At 35.9% G+C, this 13439-nt stretch overlaps 1 protein-coding gene across 1 annotated transcript in view; it reads right to left on the reverse strand.

Moving 5' to 3' along the window:
* sema5a (sema domain, seven thrombospondin repeats (type 1 and type 1-like), transmembrane domain (TM) and short cytoplasmic domain, (semaphorin) 5A) overlaps positions 1–12517 on the reverse strand; it is a 233000-nt gene extending 220483 nt beyond the window's left edge. Inside the window, exon 1 of the mRNA XM_028434683.1 lies at positions 12425–12517. The gene's annotated coding sequence lies outside the window, so the exon portion shown is untranslated. The remainder of the gene's footprint in view (positions 1–12424) is intronic.
* Positions 12518–13439: the final 922 nt, after the last annotated feature.

Genomic DNA, 13439 nt, shown 5'->3' on the forward strand with positions numbered 1-13439 from the left:
ACTAAAGGCCGAGGACACATTGTGTAATGTGCATTGTTGTATTCTGAATACAGGCTTTGAATAACACATAAATATATTTCTAAGCTTGTTTTCAAAGCTAGAAAACAGCATTTGTTACATCGGTGGCATTTATTCAAGCAGAAAAACATACGTTATTTCCACTGCGGCTCTTGCATTACTATGAGTGCAATTACTCCCAATCTGTTGGAAAGCATCAAACAGCCATAACTCCCCTCCCCCCACCACCCCAACCACCTTATTTTCTATACTAATGGAGCCTGACATCAAGGGTGCAACAGCATGAGAATAAACAGACATGAGCTTCATCCTGCGTTTTATTGGCCACGGGGGGACCCAGGCAATTGTTCCTCAGCTCCGATCAAACTTTGTCAAAAAAACACGACTAAAGTCTGCAGTTTCAACATCGTGTTGGGTTTCAAAGTGACTTCACCGGCCTCTCACCACATCGCATACGTGTCAAGTATCCCGTTTTGGCCGAGAAACTCCCGTATCTTACCCCTCCCTCTTTCCCGCCATATTCCCGTATTATTATTTTCCCGTAAATATCCCGTATTTTAATGTAATAATAATTCAAAGATGCCTTACTAAACTGAACCCCGTCACTAGCCTCGCGAGAACTTCCACCTGAAATGGCCTGAGTGGCAGTTCTCGCGAGATTAGTGCTGACATCAGCAACAAACCCAGAAACAACTCAGAACAGAGATGATGAATAAAGACGTTCTGGTGAAAAAAACAAAGAACTCGTTGAAATACATTGTAAAATTTTTTGTTCCTAAAGAGCATCAGGATGGGACACAGTTACACGTTCTGTTAGATTAATAACTGAGATTTTAACGTCTACCACAGTGGAAGGAACCATGAAAAATCAGCCAATCACAAGCTCCACAAACATACACTGTTTTAAAAAGTGTTAAAGAATGTAAAGTCTGTAATAAATGTGTCTAATAAGTCATTAGTGAATACCAGAGAACCACATGAGTGAGCATGAGAAATTATAAGAAAATATGTAATGAAAATAAAATATTAATGTTTAACTTAAAGACAAGCAACGTGAAATTAACGGTAAATATTCAACATGTTGACTTGTATATAAACTGTAAGTATATTAAATAAACACATGTGCTTCATATACACATTTATGTTTTTATTTAGGATGTTTTATCATTTAGGAATTAGGGCTGGGTGATATATTGAGATTCAAGATGTATCAAGTTTTCTATTTTGGTGATATAGAAAACTATAATATTTCATATATCAATATAAACAGTTTATATATCCCTTATGTTCTATATATGTATATGTATATATATATATATATCTTATGTATCAAAATACTAGTTTTAGGAGTCGCTGCTTTTACTTCTCAGAACAACATGTAAAGCTCAGTTAGATGATTAATGAGTGACACATATTGATCAGCTGTTTGTTTATAAATGTGCCTGTGTAGTATTTTGCATCAGCAAATTTATATCATATTTTACCATTTTCAGAAAATATATTGAGATTTAAGTTTTGGTTCATATCACCAGCCCTAGTAGGAATGTTCACAGCATTTCAATGTTAATCAAGGGCGACCTACCAGATTCTAATCACATAATTATATTTAGTAAGTGGTTGATAAGTGGGTATTTTAGATTTATTGTACATCTATCTTAAAATATAAGGGATACTGGAGCTTGGTTGGGCGGGTGGGACGGCTCGTAGTGGGCGCCAGAAAATTTCCCTTATTTTCAAGTCCAAAACTTGACAGGTACAGTATGTCACATCGTACGCCTGTTTTTCTCAGTGCACAACATTTGAGGGTAAAAATAATAAATAGGAATGGTGGTTGGTTCATATGATGACTAGTTAATAAGTAAAGCTGATTAGATCAATTACAGCAATATGGGATAAGAAACATGGTCCCTTGTTTTCAATATAAGGGAAATAAATGAATTTAAATGAAAAGCAGGCAAAAAAAAAAAAAAAAAATAGAATAAATAGATAAATAAAAAAAGCCTTTCTTTCTTTCACTGAAGAAATCAAATAAATCAGTGAATCTATTCTTGTGTTAAAACAAAAAAATAACAAAAATAAATAATTTCTACATTTCTGCTTCACTTTATGCACTCAATACTTTATTTTAAATACTAAAATAAAGACAGTTCATTACCAAACAAATCATTTTTCAAACTACATCAAAAAATGCTTTAAAAGAAAATTACTTTCATTGGTCCATAACAACATATGGGAATCTAAGAAAAAAATCTGATCTCTATTTATTAGTTTTTCTCAAGTAACAAAAAGTGCTTTTTTTTACATGTATCAGCATCAGCCGACGCAGGCCGCTGTGTTCACTGATCCACATTATTTACAGAGAGCAGAAATATTTTTTACTTGTTTTTATTCGACATCGCCTGTTTTAAATATTTGTTACATTTTTTTACTTGTTCTACCTCACCTTTGTTAATTTCAATAAATGTTCCTTTTTTAAAAATAGAGTAAATTGTGTCATTTTTATGATGTAAATTGAGGGAGCAAAAGTATTATCAGCTCCAAATATCGGCTCAAAAAAATTGGCAGTCCGCATTGGTCATCGGTATCGGCCCTAAAATCTCCATATCAGTCTGTACCTAATAAAAAACCATTGCATCAGAAAAACATACATTTTTGAAAACTTAATATTAATTCTGAACAAATTTATCATGTTCTACATGTTTTAGAATTTATACTTTTCATGTTACTAGTGAAAAACTAATAAACAATAAATGATTATAAGACACAAAGTCAAGCTACATTGACCTCATGTAAAGGATTTTCAATATTGACGAGTAATGAAATAACAATAAAAATAAAAAATGAAGCTGCATAAAGAGAAATTATTTTATATCCCAAGAAAGAGTAACATTTACACTATAACTTAAAACAGATCAGCTTTTTTCTTACATTACCACATGCATTTATGGGCCAATTAATTTTTTTTAGATTTCGGAGACTGAGACAAGAAACTTTTTTCCAAATATGAGGGTCTGACATGTCCACCAGATACGATGTATAGCAGATATGTTTCTATATTCTGAGAGAGTAGGTGGAGCTTTATTACTATACCACATTTACCTTTCTATGTGATGGAGTTCCTGAGATATTGGAAGCTGAAAATGGACAAATACCCACTTTATTTGAGCATTTATCAGAGGAAACCCAACTTGATGTTAAGTTGGAGATCTGTTGAGCATTTGCTGAGTCATACTTTCTATCAGCGAGTGTGAACGTCAAAATAACATTAATGGATGGAAGTGTGTGGATGTTTTTGACAGATTCAGGCCACTCGGCAGAAAAAGTCAAAGTCTTTTTGCTTTGGCTTGAAAAAGAGTCCATTTCACCTTTTTCTATAAGACACGCCTTATGTCGAGATCAAAGAAAAGGCTGAAGAGTTGAGAGGGAGCGTGTAAAGCATGCAATGTTAACTTTTAAAGTGTTACCTCTGCCAAGGAGCTCATGTTTTCACCAGCGTTGATTGGTTTGACTGTTTAGCAGGATTACGTCAAAAGTACCTGATGGATTTCAACAGAACTTTAACCAAAGAGACCTCACGCCCTGGAAGGTTCCAATTAACGTTTTATTTTGAAGGTGATCCGGATCATTTTACTGATTCGTTTCAAAAATCTAAATTAAAAAAAAAATGGCAGCGCTCATACATTTGGACTTACAGTACATAACTTCCAATATCTGGCAAAAAGTAGATTATATTGTTTACTGGAAAATTTTAAATTTAGTTAGAGCCCAAGTTGTACTGTAAACACACTCCCATGGTCTTTTACATTACTTAACTTAATAAACAATAATTGATTTTAAGACACAGAGCCAAGCTACAATAATCTCATGTAAAGGATTTTCAATATTTGCGAGTAGTGAAATAACCCAAAGTTGGGGTTCAAAATAAAAATAAAGTTGCATAAAGATGAATTTTTTCATTAAATTGGGTGGCTTTCGCCTTTATTTATCATCATATATGTTTTACACATATATGAAATTTGTTCTCTGTATTTGACCCATCCCTGAGAAGCAGTGCGGGGAGCATTTGGGGCTTAACGGACTTAATGGCCCTGGTGAGATTCAAACTGGTGACCCTCCGATTATAGGCAAGGCAAGGCAAGGCAAATTTATTTATATAGCGCATTTCATACTCAAGGCAACTCAATGTGCTTTACATGATAAAACATTCAATTGTTTAAAATCAATAAGAACATTTAAATCAATAAGAACAATTAAAATCATCAGTAAAATCAATTAAAATCATCAGTAAAATCATCATGACATCAACAACATGACAAAAAATCTCTCTCTCAATCATATGCAGTAGAGAAAAAAAGTGCCTTTAACTTTGATTTAAAAATGTTCACATGTGATGCTGACTTCAGCTCCGCTGGCAGTTTGTTCCACTTCTTTGCAGCATAACAACTAAAAGCAGCATCACCATGTTTACTGTGAGCTCTGGGTTCCACTATCTGACCTGTGTCCATAGATCTGAGAGACCTGCTGGGTTCATACCTGACCAACATGTCACTGATGTATTCTGGACCAAACCCATTCACAGATTTATACACCAGCAGCAGAACTTTAAAGTCTATTCTGAGGCTGACTGGGAGCCAGTGTAAAGACTTTAAAACTGGAGTAATGTGCTCTGACCTCTTTGTTCTGGTTAAGACCCGAGCTGCAGCGTTCTGAACCAGCTGTAGCTGTTTGATGCTCTTTTGGGGGATTCCTGTCAGAAGACCATTACAATAGTCCAGTCTGCTGGAGATAAAAGCATGGACCAGTTTCTCCTGATCTTTCTGAGCCATTAAACCTTTCACTCTGGAGATGTTCTTTAGGTGGTAGAAGGCTGTTTTTGTGATAGATTTGATCTGACTGCTGAATGTAAGATCTGAGTCAATCAGAACACCAAGGTTTTTGACTTGGTCTTTAGCTTTTAAAGATCGAGACTCAAGATAATTGCTGACAGCAGTCCTCTTTCCCTTGTTACCAAAGACAATCACCTCCGTCTTGTCATGGTTTAGTTGAAGGAAGTTTTCACTCATCCAGCAGTTTACTTTTTCTAAACAGTCACACAACACCTCAATGGGACCATGGTCATCTGGGTTCAGTGATAGATATAGTTGTGTGTCATCTGCATAGCTCTGATAATCAACCTTACAGTTCTGTAAAATTTGTCCTAAAGGAAGCATGTAAAGGTTAAACAGAAGGGGTCCAAGAACAGATCCCTGAGGAACCCCACAGGACATTGGTAATCTGTCAGATTCAAAGTTTCCAATGCTTACAAAATAGCTTCGCTCCTCCAAGTATGACTTAAACCATTGCATTACTTTTCCATTTAGTCCGACCCATGTTTGCAATCTGTGCAACAAAATTGTATGATCTACAGTGTCAAATGCAGCACTTAGATCCAACAGAATGAGAACAGATACTTTTCCTGAATCAGTGTTCAACCTTATGTCATTGATCACTTTGATAAGAGCAGTTTCAGTGCTGTGATGAGAACGAAAACCTGACTGAAATTTATCAAATATTTTGTTGAATGTTAAGAATTGACTCAGTTGGTTGAAGACCACCTTCTCAATGATCTTGGCCATGAATGGAAGGTTGCTGATTGGTCTATAGTTAGCCAGTATAGAGGCATCCAGTGTTCTCTTTTTTAACAGCGGTTTCACAGCAGCTACTTTCAGGGATTTTGGTACGGTGCCTGATTGGAATGAGCAGTTAATTATCTGACACAGATCAGTGACAATTGACTTTACAACAGTTTTAAAGAAGTTTGAGGGTATTGTGTCAAGGCAACACGTTGATGGATTCAGCTGCTGAACAGTTTCCTCTATTGTTTTTGGGTTCACTGTAATAAACTCTAACATTGTAATTGACTCATCCCTCAGTGGTTGAAGCTGTTCAAGCTTTTTGTGATTTTGCTGGTTTGTTCTGATGTTTGACCTTATTGATTGTATTTTTTCATTGAAATATACAGCAAATTCATTGCATTTTCCAGCTGACAGTAATTCAGGGGCTATCTGATCTGGGGGGTTGTGAGCTTTTCAATTACAGAAAACAACGTGCGAGAGTTGTTGACATTTTTGGCAATAATTTCAGAAAAGTATTGCTGCCTTGCTTTGAACAAGCCATCATTGAATTTTCGCAGACTTATTTTGTATAGTTCTAGATGAATTTGGAGTTTTGTTGATCTCCATTTACGCTCAGCTCTTCTACAGTCAGATTTCAAATTCTGCATTATCTCAGTCCTCCTCCAAGGTGTTTTCTGTGTGTTTGGTTTTCTCTTAGTTTTGATTGGAGCCACCACATCTATGACATTACAGACGTTTCTATTATACTCATCCAGAAGATCATCAACTGTCTCAGCACTCAATGTTGGTGTCATTGCTATGGCTTCCATAAACTGTGCACTTGTGTTCTCATTTATGTACCTTTTCTTTAAACACACATAACTAGGGGGAACAGATGTTACAGTCTCTAGGTCAAAAAAGACACAGAAATGATCAGATAGAGCTAAGTCTCTTACATCAACAGCAGAGATATCAACACCTTTAGAGATAACCAGATCCAAAGTGTGACCTTGAGTGTGTGTCGGACCAGTCACATGTTGTGTAAGACCAAAATTATAAGCCTGCTTCCCTAACCACCAGCCCACCACTCCCACAATATCTCAATAAAGAGTAACATTTATACTATAAATTAAAACAAAGTTCAGATTTTTGTCTTACATGCAGTTATCGACCAATGAGAATAGTTTAAAAAAAGCATTTGTCCAGATTTTCAGAGCTTGTCACCCAAGAACCAATGTATATCTGTGACCAATCATTAGTGATGTGAACAGTCTATGTTCATAGCTCTAAGCTGATCTAATTACAGGGAGCTGAGACATATGTAAAGTAGTTTACTGAAGGACCAAACATGTTCCAGACCCAAACCACGAATAACTTTTCTCCAATTTTGATGGTCTGGCATGTCCACCAGATAAGATGTATAGCAGATATTTTTATATAATCTGAGAGAGTAGGTGGAGCTATATTACTATACCATATTACAGTTTCCTATGTGATGTAGTTCCTGACATATTGGAAGCTGAAAATGGAAGAAAATTGTGAAAATCAACATCCCCACCTTACTAAATTGGCTCAAAAAGTATTCATTCAATCAAACTAAAACTTTACATTATGTCTATTGAATAATATGGAACAATTGGTAAAACATTTGGAGTTTTTTTGAGACCGTAGTGGGTGGAATGTGCTGAAAATGTGTTAAAATAACCCAAAAGTCTTCTGAAATGAGAAGTTGGATCCTGGTTGACAGTGTGATGTGATATTTTTTCAGTGTAAGTAAAAGCAGCCTCAACAAAACAGTCATACATCAAATACCTACAGTTAATGATGACTTTGCCCTATGTGGCATATTTAGTGACTGAATCCTGGGAATCAACACTGTTATAACAGCAAGTTATGAGCTCTCCGAAGATATCGAATTACCATATGAATCATGCAGAAGAGAGCTCAGTGAATATTACAAGCTGTTTGCAACAGATTTAGAGAATTAAATATTTATTTCGTCTTGATCCATTATTAATTTGGCCATTCATCAGTTGTCTTTGAGAGCAAACAGCGAGACTGCCGAGACATCCACTCTCTGGCAACTCATTTTCAAAACATTCTCAAATTGCTTTTATGAGATCAGAGTTTGTTTTACCACTCTCTGTAGGGGTCAGGTAGCAGACGTATTGAGAGGATGTCAATATTTCAAAGTAGCCAAATTCTAATTAGCTCTTAATTGTGTTTTTTCCCTGGATAAAGACTGCAGATTTCCCCAAACGTGACCTCCGGGTCGAAACGTTACAACAACATGATTAAAACAGCAACAAATCAACACTTCTCACTTCAGTAGCACGTGTATTAGCATAATAGCGACACAGCGCCTCATCAACCCTGTAATTGATTGGTTAATTGCTTGGAATCTCCCAACAGTACCCCAGTGACCCAAAGGTGTCGCCTCAGGGATGGTGGGATTTGTGTCAATATTCCAGCATGTCATCTCGTTCCGTCATCTCTTCCTTTGCTTGTCGAGTGCAAAGCGTGAAGCATGAGATTGGATTTACAGTATAATGGAAATACACTACATTGTTTCTCGTATGAAGAGGAAAAGGGTAATAAAATCCACTGTTCCTACAGTTGGAAGCAGGGTTGGGGTCAATTATGTTTTCAATTACCCATATTCAAATGCAATTCAATTAATATTATGACAACCAGCATTTTTTTCCAACTACAAATAAATTACATTCATCATTTTGCCCCTGAAAGTCAATTACAACAAGAATATTTGCATTTCCTGAAAAAAATGCAAGTGAAGATGCAGGTGTAGGCCCCCGTCATTGAACACTGCATTAGCATTAACTAGCATTAGCATTACCACTATAGCATATACCACCATAACACTAACTAGTATTAATTAACATTAGCCTAACATTAACATGTGCTAGCATTAACTTAATATTAGCATTAACTAACATTAGCCTAGCAATACCATTACCTACATAAACATTTACTATTAGTATTTACCAAGCATTTTCATTAACCTAGCAATACCATTAGCTAACATTAGCCTAGCATTAAAATTTGCCGAGCATTATCATTGGCTTAGAATTAACATTAGCCTAGCATTAGTATTAGCCTAGCGTTAACATTAAATATCACTAATAATAACTGAATTGTAATGAAATATGGGTAATTGAAAATGTAATTGTGACTGAAAAATGTAATTGAGCCCAACCCTGGATCTTACTAATGATTTGATTTGTTGTTTGATGTTTTAGGGGCGAAAGGTGCAAGAGCAACAAAAAGCAGGTCATCATCACATGATCAAAGGCTTTTTCTGCGACACAGGAAGTGTTTTCTTTGTTTCTTTGATGCCGTATTGAAATAGACTTAATGAGATTTATTCATATTCAGGTTCAGGCTCTTTGTGTAGGCAGCCACAGGAAAGATTATTCAGCATTTATGTCATCCTGACACAGAACTTCATCAGGAGAAATTAAATTATCAGCGTTTCTTTGTGATCTGCAGAACATCGATTTATCTCTTTGACTCCTGCTCTTTCATTTCTATTCACCATTTTTTTTTCTTGTTTGAATGCTGCGCTACTATCAGTTAATTACTTCTAATCTGCTCCATGATAACATTGTACAATGTCACATCAAAGCAGATCCTCCTTTCTATTTTGCAATTGCAGTTTATTAGCATATATAGCTCTCTTTTTTTGATATAAATGTATTTCCATCTGTAGCTTATTGCTATTTATTGCAGCTGATGCAATGTGAGTGGAAGGTCAGCCTTGGTGTAATTAGTCCGACTCCTAATGAGTTATTTTGTAAAACGAGTCTCTGCCAGCCCGTCGCTCAATTTATGCCTTTGACTTTTCAGTTACTCTTCATCAGAGGGATAATGCACGAGCTAATCGCCATTTAGTTACAGTGTACGGCACGTGAATGAGGTCTGCAGGCAAAGTAATAAGAACAATTGGAATTAGCATATTAATTGGTTTGAAATGGACTACGCTCTCGTCACTGAGAGGAAGTAACTAACATAACCCCAAGCACTGGCTTTGATACCTAATATTTAATACTCTATTAATAGAAAAACTGGTTTTTACTTTTAAAAACTCAGACCTCAAGGAATCTCTAAATACATCTTTTTTAAAAGCACAAATTTTGAATTTTCTTAATATGAATTGTTGTGAGAGACCTGGAGATCAAAGTAAACTTCCTGATAAAAAGTTGCAATGAGAAGACAAAATGAACTCACTGGAATTATTACGCGGAAGTAAAAAAAAACAACAACAAAAAACATCAAAGTGATCCGCAGACCCCTCTGAAGAAGACTGGCAGTTGACAGTCGAAACATGTCAGAAGATCAACGTCAATTTCATGACAAACAGTTGCCGAAATAAATGAAACCATAACATAATATTCAAGGAGAAGACAAAATGAACTTCCTGGAATTATTATAATAATAAAGAAAAAGAAAAAACATCAAAGTGATCAGCAGATGCCTCTGAAGAAGACTGGCAGTTGACAGTCGAAAAGCTTCAGGAGATCGAAGTAAATTTCCTGAAAAAGGTTGTCGGAATAAATTAAACGTTATCGTATGTAGTGCGTTCACATTAGATAGTATGAAAAGATTGAGTATGTGAGAAATACCCAGATGTATACTACATGGAGACATGTTCTAAGTATGCACGGTGGGCACACTAGTCATACTCAACCGTCCCATGATGCATTGCGAGCAGAATGTAAAATAGTCCTGGGACCGTTTTCAAGCTAAAAATCAAACATCTCCTTTTCAAAATAATATTTTTTTTTTTTACATCTTTTGTAAATAGGGCTCTTATTTTGAAGTTAACATGAAGTTTTGTCAGTAGCACAATGATGCGTCTGAAAATCTCCAAAATGTCACTATTAAATGTGTTTCTGCAAGTTTCATGGATGAAATGAGTGCATGTTGATATTCTACTTGGTCACTTTTTCACTTCAAATGTTTTCAGAATTTTCAAAGTAAAGGAGGAGAATCAACAGAGATATTTAGCCTCAGTGTACTTCAGGTTTTTAACGCTCATCATCCTAACCATACTAATAGTATATAGTAGACAGTATATACTCATTCAGTGTGGAGCAGATCGTACGTGTGAACAAAATGTTGTTCAATTTCCTCCAAGGATAAAAATGTCAATGGTTTGCATTGAGGAGCTAGCTTAAAGCTCACACCCCCATGTTGTCAAGAACTATTTTCCAAATGCAAAAAGCATGACTAAACAAAATCAGGTGCTGATAAAGCATTTCTATTCATCTCGTCTTATTAATTCTTCTCAAACATCAGCCAGAATGACACATGAAAGCCAGTGTGGGAGAGGATACGTCCTTTTTAATTACACGCACGCTAACATGCTAACACTCCGAGTCAAACTGGTAGAAACGTTCGCTCATTAAATCTTTTGAGAATAAAGCAGGAGACGTCACAGATCCAAGCTGTAGTTTTGTGACATTTGAAGCTACAGAACAGACACGGTTATTGAGGCTAACAGCAGCGTTAGCAACGTTAGCATGTGGAGCTGCGTTCTACATGGTAAATGTGATTGGCTCTGACTGCCTGTCATCGTCTGTGGAATCATGAACGCTCGTATCTTAAAGCCTCGTAGGTTTGTTTGTCAGAACCGACTCAGTCAGTTTCCTTTGGCTCCGACATTATGGATTCAATTAAAATGTTAATTCTCTCTGAGCTGATAAACGGAAACAACAGTTCCTCTGGCGCCGCACGGGAAACGTTCTTTAACAGGGACTGGAGCAGTGGCGTAGCTAGGGTTTTATACAAGGGGTGGCCATAGGGTGGGCATAGGGGGATATACATATATAAATAAAGCTAAATATTATGTTGTTCTAACCTGGTTCCTAATTAGCATTCCGTCTTCAAAACTTTCCTAACCTACTGTAGATAGATTTTTCTTTACTTTAACATTTTGGGTCTTGTAAAAATATGTCAATACTAAATCTAAATGTTAAATCTAACTGATAATTCCAAATGTTAAATCTAAATGTTAAGTATTTAATCTATATATGACTGTTAAATCTAAATGATAATGTCAAATGTTAAATCTAAATGTCACGGGTGAAACTAAATATTTAGCTAATATGCTAATTCAACAGGAATTAAATTTGCATATTAGCAAATATTAAATAGTTTCACCCGTGAAATTTACAATTATTTACAAAGTGGAAAATTTTAAGTATAACTCCAACGTAAAAGAGATCAATTAATAAAATAAACTAGAGACTGTATTAAACAACCTTTTATGCTAACTTTGCTAACTTTTTTAAGACATAGTGTATAGACTTGTGTTAGATTTGTTATTTTGAAGTATACATATAATCATGATTTTAATCATTCGTTCTTAGTAAATGCACCAATTATGACACGTTTTCTCCACATTATTTTATCAACCTAGAGCTACATTAAGGCTAACGTTAGCTCACTCACACGTAGCTGAGTGTTCAATTTGGGGCCCGAGGGCAAGAGTTGGCCCGCAAGCAATTCGTTTTGGTCCGCTGTCCATATTTAAAATTATTATTTTTTGATATTTTTTAAAAGTACAGACATTTATGTAATACAGTTCAGTGATTTATAAGGAAAACAATCTAAAGCTGATGTTAAATTACATTATTTTTCTCAAGTTTTAAAGGATTGTTCAAGGCAGTGGAAAATGTAGTGTTTTGATCGTATACAGTAGGTGGTATATGTCGTGTCCCATTTTGTTATATTTATATTGCACTAAATATCTTTGAAGACAGACAGATGTGCTCACTGCGACTGTCAATTACCTGAGGTGTCCAATCAGGTTCCAGTGCCAGCCTAGCCACTCCTCTGGCTCCGCCCCTGGACTGAAGGTGTCATAAGCAGTGATTCCCTGCAGAACAATAGCAGAACCAACAGTGAGAAAATGAACAGGAGGGTTCTGGTTCTCACAGATCTATATAGAGTCGTGTCCTCTCCACTATTGACAGTTAAAAATGTCATCTCATGCACTTTGCTTGTTCCTAGTTTGTCCCACAAACAGCCAAAGTGAGCAGATATTGTTTGCGCTGAGCTGACACACTTCCACAGCTCACTGTAGCTTCAAACGAAGACGAGGGGAAAAGTTAGCAATGCACATCGCATCAGATTCAATATGCTGAAGGGCAAACGCAACACTTTGGAAGAGTGAATCCTGATAAAAAAACTTCTCCATCCCTGCGAGCTAGTTAGATATCTGCAAACAGCTGATGTTTGACAGAGCAGAAGGAACAGCAGTTGCTTAGATGAATGGTTTGTTTCACACGTGGGAGCTGCAGCTCCTCCAGGAGGAAAGCAGAGCAGAGGAGACCATTTCTCATTTTCACATGAAGCCAGTGCTGCTTTATACGAGTCAGGAACTCCTCACTTGCCTGTGTCACAACTTCTTTTTGGGAAGGAAAATATTCTGGGATTAAAAATACCAAACGCATCCTCACCAGTTGCAAACAAATTACCTCCATGGAAGAGTTGTACACGCTGAAATTATGAACAGCAACAATCTGCAGCATTTAGCAACAAACTACATTTAAAAAAAACGTGTGAATTTTTTATGTTACTTTTGTGTTACATTTCTTTTCTTGCAAAAATATGTCAATACTAAATCTAAATGTTAAGTATGAAATCTGAATATAAATGTAAATTATCTAAATGATAATTCCAAATGTTAACTCAAAATATCACGGGTGAAACGAAATATTTAGCTAATATGCAAATTCAACAGGAATAAAACCTCATTTTGGTGAATTTGCATATTTGCTAAATAGTTTCACCCGTGAAATTTAC

The sequence above is a fragment of the Gouania willdenowi genome, chromosome 20, assembly GCF_900634775.1.
Source record: "Gouania willdenowi chromosome 20, fGouWil2.1, whole genome shotgun sequence".
NCBI lineage: Eukaryota > Metazoa > Chordata > Actinopteri > Blenniiformes > Gobiesocidae > Gouania > Gouania willdenowi.